Source organism: Carassius auratus, chromosome 12 (assembly GCF_003368295.1).
Source record: "Carassius auratus strain Wakin chromosome 12, ASM336829v1, whole genome shotgun sequence".
NCBI lineage: Eukaryota > Metazoa > Chordata > Actinopteri > Cypriniformes > Cyprinidae > Carassius > Carassius auratus.
Genome location: NC_039254.1, coordinates 19,333,699 through 19,341,198, shown reverse-complemented (window position 1 = coordinate 19,341,198; position 7,500 = coordinate 19,333,699).

The window sequence follows — 7,500 nt, the reverse complement described above, 5'->3', positions numbered from 1 at the left end:
TGGAACGAAGAGGCGCAGTGGGATCACTTCCTGCATGGGTTGGCTGACCGCATCCAACAGGAGATCCGCGCCGTCGAGCTCCCCACTTCTCTCAATAGCCTGATTGATCTCACCATCAGAGTTGACAACCGACTCGATCAAGCCGCCAGACGGAGGGGGAGAGCAGTTCTCGCGAACAGACCGGAGGCTCACTGTCAGCGCTCAGAGGTTGCGGTCAGCCCACCGGGAGATCTTGAACCCATGCAGGTGGGGCGAGCTCGGCTCTCCCGGGAGGAGAGGATCAGGCGGAGATCCCTGGGACTATGTTTATACTGCGGCAGCCAAGAACATCACATCCAGCGTTGTCCGGTAAAAGACCAAGCCCGATAGTAAAACGGAGGCTACTATCGGGTGGGATCTCTGCCAGGAAGACCTCATCTACATCGACACTCCTTCCGGTGAGTCTACGGTGGTCCACCCACGCACTCGATCATCACGCTTTGTTGGATTCTGGGGCAGAGGGTAGTTTCATGGACTTCAAGTTCGCTTGTAAGCTTAACATTCCTCTCACCTCCCTCAAACACCCCATTGCACCCTTTGCTCTCAACGGACACAGACTACCACTCATCACACAGACCACCTTACCTGTTTCTCTCATCACATCTGGCAACCATACTGAGGAGATCTCATTTTACATCACGGACTCACCTCAATCCCCCATCGTTCTCGGTCACACCTGGCTTCAGAAACACAACCCCAGGATCAATTGGCGCCTTGGATCCGTGGTTAGCTGGAGCGAGGAATGTCATTTGTCTTGTCTTTTGTCTGCTGGTGGTAATGTTTCTGAGTCTGTGTTTCAGGGGGAAGCAGTGGATTTGGCTAGTGTGCCCGCGGAGTACCACGACCTGAAGGAGGTGTTCAGTAAGTCTCGTGCTGATTCTCTTCCTCCTCATCGTCCCTATGACTGTGCGATAGAGTTATTGCCAGGTACTTCTCCGCCTAAGGGCAAGTTATATTCTTTGTCTATTCCAGAGACGGCGGCCATGGAGAAATATATATCCAGTTCTCTAGCAACGGGGTTTATCCGCCCTTCTTCTTCTCCAGCGGGGGCGGGGTTCTTTTTTGTGGGAAAGAAGGACGGATCCTTGCGACCTTGCATTGACTACCGAGGGCTGAACAACATAACGGTAAAGAATACCTATCCTTTGCCGCTTATGTCTTCAGCTTTTGAGAGGTTGCAGGGAGCGTCCGTTTTCACTAAATTGGACTTACGTAATGCTTATCATTTGGTCCGCATCAGGGAGGGGGATGAGTGGAAGACTGCCTTTAACACCCCTAGAGGCCATTTTGAGTACTGTGTGATGCCGTTCGGGCTAACCAACTCGCCGGCAGTCTTTCAAGCACTCGTTAATGACGTGTTGCGAGACATGGTCGATCTGTTCATATATGTTTACCTGGATGACATATTGATTTTTTCTTCGTCTCTCCAGGAACACGTGCAACACGTACGACGAGTGCTTCTGCGGTTGCTAGAGAATGGATTGTTTGTCAAGGCGGAGAAATGCGTTTTTCATGCACAGTCTGTTTCTTTTCTAGGACACATCATTTCGACTGAGGGTGTTCGCATGGATCCTGAGAAGGTTAAGGCTGTGGTAAATTGGCCATCCCCAGAGTCTCGCAAGGCCCTGCAGAGATTTCTGGGGTTCGCCAATTTTTACCGGCGTTTCATTCGCAATTTCAGCCAACTAGCCGCTCCTCTGACCGCCTTGACCTCCCCTAGTTTGACGTTCAGGTGGTCAAACGCAGCTGAGGCTGCGTTTGCCAAATTGAAAAGCTGCTTTGTTTCAGCTCCCATTCTCGTCACCCCTGATCGCTCACGTCAATTCATAGTGGAGGTCGACGCGTCAGAGGTGGGGGTAGGAGCAGTGTTATCCCAACGCGCATCCTCAGACGGAAAGGTGCATCCGTGCGCGTATTATTCTCACTGTTTATCTCCTGCAGAAGTTAATTATGACATTGGCAATCGAGAGTTGTTGGCAGTCAAACTTGCACTGGAAGAATGGCGTCACTGGCTTGAGGGGTCGGGTGTACCTTTCATTGTATGGACTGACCATAAGAATCTCGAATACATTAGAACCGCCAAAAGACTTAACTCCAGGCAGGCTCGGTGGGCATTGTTTTTCGGTCGTTTCGATTTTACACTTTCTTACCGGCCGGGTTCCAAAAACATCAAACCCGATGCTTTATCCCGTCTTTTTGAGCGTTCCGATCGTACTGCTACTCCCGAGCCCATTTTACCGGGGACCATCATTATCTCCGCGCTCAGATGGGAGGTCGAATCGAAGGTGTTGACTGCCTTAGAAGGGGTAACGCCCCCGGCTCGTTGCCCACCGAACCGATTGTTTGTGCCGGAGGGGTTACGGTCAGACGTTCTCCAGTGGGGTCATTGTTCCAGTGTTGCTTGTCACCCAGGGGTTAGTAGAACTAGATTTCTAGTCAAGCAACGATTTTGGTGGCCTGGTATGGCTCGTGACGTCCACGATTTCGTCTTGGCTTGTTCTGTTTGCGCTATTGGTAAGACTTCCAATCGACCTCCAGATGGGTTACTCTTACCGCTGTCTGTCCCTTCAAGACCCTGGTCCCACATTTCGCTAGATTTTATCACCGCCCTCCCGCCCTCTAAAGGCAATACGGTGATTTTAACCGTAGTGGACCGGTTCTCGAAGGCGACTCATTTTATTCCCTTGCCCAAATTACCTTCAGCCAAGGAAACAGCGGTAGCTGTCATTGACCACGTCTTCCGCATACATGGCCTTCCGACAGACGTGGTTTCTGACAGGGGTCCCCAATTTGTGTCCAAATTTTGGCGAGAATTTTGTAAATTGTTAGGAGCGACTGTTAGTCTTTCTTCCGGGTTCCATCCCCAGAGCAATGGTCAAACCGAACGAGCCAATCAGGATGTCGAGAGGGTTTTGCGATGTTTGGCTTCCAATAATCCTTCGTCCTGGTGTCAGCAACTCTCAGTTGTGGAGTACGCACACAATTCTTTGCCAGTGTCATCTACGGGCATGTCTCCATTTAAGTGTAGTTTAGGGTACCAACCACCTAATTTTGTCAGTACGGAATCCGAGGTTTCGGTCCCCTCCGCACACGCACTAGTCCAGAGGTGTCACCGCACCTGGACCAGAGCTCGCAGAGCTCTGCTCCAGGCTAGGTCGCGCACCAAGGCTAAGGCCGATCGCCACCGGTCGAAGCCTCCCCGTTACGTCGTCGGTCAAAGAGTGTGGCTTTCTACCCAGAATATTCCTATGCGTTCCGTTTCTAACAAACTTGCTCCCAAATTTATTGGCCCGTTTTCTATTACCAAGATTATTAATCCGGTAACCGTGCGTCTTAGCCTTCCTCCGGCGTACAGGAGGATTCATCCCGTGTTCCATGTGTCCAAAATTAAATCGGTGATTTCTTCCCGTCTTAATCCGCCTGCCCCGGTTCCCCCCCCGCCTCGTCTCGTTAATGGGGAAACCACCTATTCGGTTAATCGTATTCTGGACTCTAGACGGAGGGGACGCGGTTTTCAGTACTTGGTGGATTGGGAGGGTTACGGTCCGGAGGAGAGAAGCTGGGTTCCTGCTCGGGACATATTGGATCACCACCTTATAGATGATTACAATCTACAGGTAAAGCAGGCTGGGAACGTCAGGTGACGTCCTAGGGGAGAGGGTACTGTCACGGTAGGAAATCCAGTGTTTCCTCCGTGTCATGTTTTGTGGTTGTTTTTGTACTTACGTTGTCTCCATGTGCTCGTTTAGTTGATTGTCATCACCTGGGTGTTGATTGTCTCGCTCCAGCTGATCTTCATCACACTTCAGCTACTTATACTCACCTCGCTCTCTCTCTGCTGTCAGATCCTCTCTCATGTCTCCGTGTCCTAGTTGGATTACCGTCTTCCGTGTTCGTGTGCTGGATTGGGTTCGTGTTGTCGTCCTCGTGTCAGTGTTCCGGTCTGTTCCTGGTTTCACCCATTGACCTCCTTCACCTGCACCATCGACTTCACCATCCAGCTCTTCTCACACCACCGTAGACCTTCCTTGCCATTGCCAACATTCTGGACTCTCTTTCTAATAAACATCATCTGATTGCCTGCAATTACTTCCTCCTCTTTTACCTGTCGTTACAGACAGTAAGTGCATTTCATCTTTTTATTATTTTTTTGTAAATTTGAAATACTGAGCTCGGCTGGAACTATGCAGTGGATTACCATACAGACGAATTAAATCTCTGCATCTTGACGCTAATGTTATTCACTGGAAACATCGATTACACGTGGTTGTTATAGTGAAGCTATACCAAAAAAAACAAAAAACAAAAAAAAAACATTATTTTTCTTACCTTTTTATATTCTGAAGAAAGACGTCTGGGGTCACAGCTTCATTTGCTCTTTCAGAATATCTGTCAGGAGTACAGCCTTTCATGTCTCTGTCTGCTTCCTTCTCTCTCTCTCTTACTCTAGCTCTTTTCTCATCTGTCACCTCCCTCATATCTCTCTCGCTCTCTCTTTTTCTTTCTATGGTGCAACTCTGGCAGATTGCTAATATATTTTCCTGGAGTCGCTTAAGTAAATCAATACTTCCACCAACAGTCGTCTTTTCAAGACTCTTTCTCTGATTGCTTGGGAAAATTTGTTACCAATAGCAATGAGTCATTATTCAAATGTAGCATTGGAACCTTGAATCTATTTGCATATCAATAAAACACGTTATTATTTGAATGTGCATGTGGTTGATGAGAGCACTGCCGGTCTTGGGCGAGAAGTGAAGGCCTTGGGTTTATCTGGTTCCTCTGATAAAACACTCTGTGAGAATATCCACTCAGTCTCACCCCTGAATTGTTTGATTCAGTCGTTTTAGTGGTAGCACATTAAGTAGCTTTAAAACTCTCTATCCTTTCCAAACATTCATGACTGTTCACAGCGGCAGCTGGCCGATCCTGGCCTCTCTCAGTCCTGCTGTGCTTTCAATATTAATCAAACTCAACATGGCACTGTCACTGATCCAGCCGATGCATCGCAGCAGAACACTGTAGATGCTGCTCCACACACATAGGTGCTTCACGATGCCATAGAACAGTGATCCTCAAATCTGGCTCTCGAGATCCAGTTTCCTGCAGAGTTTAGCTCGGACTCTAATTAAACACACCTGCCTGTGATTTTCTAATGATCCTGAAGACACTGATTAGCAAACTCATGCGTGTTTGATTAGGGTTAGAGCTAAACTTCGCAGGAAAGTGGATCTCGCGAGCCAGATTTGAGGATCACTGCCATAGAAGAAACATAGAAGAACCTTTTTGTCTAAAACTTTCCATAAGGAACCTTTAACATCTGAAAAACCTTTCTGTTTCACATCTTTCTTCAGATTATAAAAAGGTAAGAAAGAGATGGTTCTTTAAAGAACCTTTGACTGAATAGTTATTTGTGGAACCAAAAATAGTTATTTTATGGCATTGCTGTGAAGAATGTTTTGAAGCACCTTTATTTTTAAGAGTGTCTTACTCTCAGTTTAGTTTAGCCTCAAGCTTATTCTTTTCACAGGACAAATTAAGTTCTTAATTCTATTTACGTTTATCCATCCATCTCTATTTCGTTCTATATACTTCTATAGTTTGTTATGGTTTTGCAGGTGATATTCAGTAAAAAAAAAAAAAAAATAGGGTACTATTGCACTTAAATATTTCAATTCAATTCAAGTTTATTTGTATAGCGCTTTTTACAATACAAATCATTACAAAGCAACTTTACAGAAAATTACGTTTCTAGCCAGACAAACATTATTAACAGCAATTATTATATGATGCAGTCACACTTGTAGCAATATTTGATCATAGGAAGTAGAGTATATACTTCAGTGTTTTCCCAAATGTACTAAACGTGTAGAATCAGGTTTAATATATGAAAACTGATGAGATCAGGTTGTTTAAGCCAGGATCGACTGCAGCTTGCTTCACCTGCCTGGACTCTTGTTCTTCATGACAGGTGTCTCCGGTCCCTTCGGATTAAAGGACTGAGGGATTTGGGTGTTTCAGAGGGAACAACGCTCAGTGAGATCTGACAAAGTGAGAAAGTAAAGAGAACTAGTGTGTGTTCGCTTGTTTAGTTAAACATAAGACACGACAGATGACTAAGGGGGTGGACCCAGTGTTTAAGGGGTTCATGATGTGCTTTATTTTTTCCACGAAAAAATTTGATTTCTACAGTCTCACACAACCTTTTGACTATCTTCATAAGTTCTGGTCTGCGTATCAGCTAATTTACTATAAATTCATTGATAATCTTTTATTCTTATGAGTTGTTAACTGCTTTTGTGATTAAAAAAAGAAGGCCAAAGAATGTTGCCCCTTGGTAATATGATTAGAAATTAGAATTAGTTTCCACTGTTATGCTGATGATATTCAGCTATATATCTCAAGGAGACCACATGAAACTTCTAAATTATCTAAGCTAACAGAGTGTGTTAAAGATGTAAAAAATTGGATGACCAATAATTTTCTCCTATTAAATTCGGATAAGACAAGAGATATTAATTATTGGACCAAAAAACAGTACACTGAATCTTGTAGATTACAATCTGCAACTAGACGGATGTACTGTTACTTCCTCTACAGTCAGAAATCTGGGTGTTATATTAGACAGCAATTTGTCTTTTGAAAATCATATTTCCCATGTTACAAAAACTGCATTCTTCCATCTTAGAAACATTGCCAAGCTACGAAACATGTTATCTGTTTCTGATGCAGAAAAGCTAGTTCATGCATTCATGACCTCTAGACTGGACTATTGTAATGCACTTCTAGGTGGTTGTCCTGCTTCGTCAATAAACAAGCTACAGGTCGTCCAAAATAGCTAGAGTCCTCACCAGGTCAAGAAAATATGATCATATTACCCCAATTTTACAGTCTCTGCACTGGCTACCTATTAAGTTCCGTATCAGTTACAAATTATCATTACTTACCTATAATGCCCTAAATGGTTTAGCTCCTGCGTACCTAACTAGTCTTCTACCACGTTACAACCCATCACGCTCCCTAAGGTCACAAAACACTGGACTTTTGGTAGTTCCTAGGATAGCAAAGTCCACTAAAGGAGGTAGAGCTTTTTCATATTTGGCTCCCAAACTCTGGAATAGCCTTCCTGATAATGTTCGGGGTTCAGACACACTCTCTCTGTTTAAATCTAGATTAAAAACACATCTCTTTCACCAAGCATTTGAATAATGCATCTCTTAAATTGTGAGTGTAGTTGTATCCAAGAGGGTCTGGCTGCAGACTTGCACTCTCAGACACTTGAATTTCCCAACATTTTATAACAGTAGCCAGGTGGCGAAGACAAGAAAAAGGAAACTACAGTAAATTACAATGTCACTTGCAATCGCTACTTGCACTCTCCGCTACCTGTGACGTCACTTACAATCAACAAACAAACAACACAAACAGCACAACACGCCATTGGCGTGTTGCCAAGGGAGACAA